We start from the raw sequence: 2,134 nt of genomic DNA on the forward strand, positions 1-2,134 counted from the left end.
AATCATTATCTTTATTCATGACAGATTGGTTAGCAGTACGTTTTAAGGTCGATAATGTATTATATATGTGCCCAAACACAAACATAACAGCAACAATTGGATCTTATATTAAGATTAAATGGATGGACGGTTACAAATATAAAGCAAAACTATTAAATAAAGGAAGTAAGTTCCAGCATTATTTCTATTTATAAGTAGTTTTGAATACAAAACTTAACTTGGACATTTATATTATTTTATGCATATTTTTAGTTTGTTAATAAAACACCTAGGTTAATAGTGTTATTTTTAATTTTAATCGTTTCCACTTACTAATCGCAATTAAATCTCTATGTTTAAATAGTACAGAACCATATGATTATTGTTTAATTAAAAAATAACAATGTACCTACCTATTTGTTTAAGCGTAGGTACCTCCTATACCTAATAGTGCATGTGTATGAATCTTTATAAAAAGTAGCTTGAATTTTTTAAGTTTTAAAAGAAAACTAACAATTATTTTTTAATCTTCTATTAGTAAAAATTTAGTAAGTAGTATCGTATTTTATCACTTTTAAAATTAATTGGTTTTTTTAATTTTAAGATCAAGAAGATGTTAAACATTTTCTTTCTGAGATGGGTGAAAAATTTGAGATACATGAAACTGTGTTAAATATAACTGATCAAAACAAAGATCATAATGATAAAACTTCTAAAACTATCAGAAATATTCAATTGGATGAAATAAAAAATACAGGTAATTAAAACCCGAGGGGTAAATACCTGACAGAAATTTTGTACACCAGATTACTGATTTTAATGATTATACCTATGATTACCCATGATTTACTACAAAGATTACCTATGATTACCCATGAATACCCATGATTACCATCACCTTATGTACACTGATTACCCCCAAGGTGTTTACCCCTCGTTAAGACCTTTAATTTTTATGTATATATATATATTTTTTATTAAAAATGGAATTTGTGTCCTTCAGATTGTAAAAATGTATTATTAGAGACGACAATTAACACACATGGTGGCCAACAAAATGAAATTGCAAGCTTATTACCAATGGCCAATCTTTCTGACGAAGGTAAATTATTTTGACCTTGTGTCTCTCATTTGCTTGCTAATATTATGACATTTGTGGTGTACTGGGTTACCATAAATAAAATTAGAACGTATACTGTTAATAACTTTTACTTCACTTATCTATTAAATATTATAATACATAAGAATATTGTGTGTCACTTGAAGCTATGCTAGCGACTGACATTATGTCGTGTGAGTAACAACCCAACTTAGAAACATACATATCCAAAAAAGATTATCATTCAGGGAATAAACATAGATTACAGTCCTCCTGACTTGAGTTTACAATATATATTAATATTAATTTGTGTCCATCAGGTTGTAACAATTCATTATTTGAGACAATAACCAACATAAATGATTTCCAACAAAATGAAAAATCTAATGAAATTGCAAACTTAGTACCAATGGAAAATCTTTCTGACGAAGGTAAATAATTTTAACCATGTGTCTCTTATTTGCTTGCTAATATTATAACATTAATTTTTATTTTATTCATAGCAAGTTTTAAATTAAACAAATTCTTTGAAACTAATCAGTCTAATACAACCAGTGAACAAATTCTTCTCCCGTGTGATGACGATGCATTTGAGAAAAGCCTATCAGACAGTTTCAGTTCCTATGAAGAACATGATTCAGGTTCCGAATATTATCCATATGGTGAAAATACACCAGAAAAGTCAGTTGCGTCACAGCAGATTCCAAATTCATCTCATGTAATGGACTTATCATTCAGCACGTCATTATTAGATGAAATGAATAGTTCTACAACGGAAAAATCAGTTGATCCAGAGCTTATTCCTAGTACATCACATATTATGACGTCATCATTCACCACCACAGTATTAGATGATATTAATGATTCTACATCTGATAAACTAGTTGCTCCAGAGCTTATTCCAAGTTCGTCTGATATAAACGTATCAATGAATAATGCGCCAATGAATACTGTTTCCAGAAATTTTAGTTTAGTTTCAGAAGTAGAAAAAAGTAAGAAATCAAATTTAACAAACAAACGCATTTGGGATAAATTAGATCATTGGCTTTTTTGTGA

The sequence above is a fragment of the Acyrthosiphon pisum genome, unplaced genomic scaffold (assembly GCF_005508785.2).
Source record: "Acyrthosiphon pisum isolate AL4f unplaced genomic scaffold, pea_aphid_22Mar2018_4r6ur Scaffold_21341;HRSCAF=23695, whole genome shotgun sequence".
NCBI lineage: Eukaryota > Metazoa > Arthropoda > Insecta > Hemiptera > Aphididae > Acyrthosiphon > Acyrthosiphon pisum.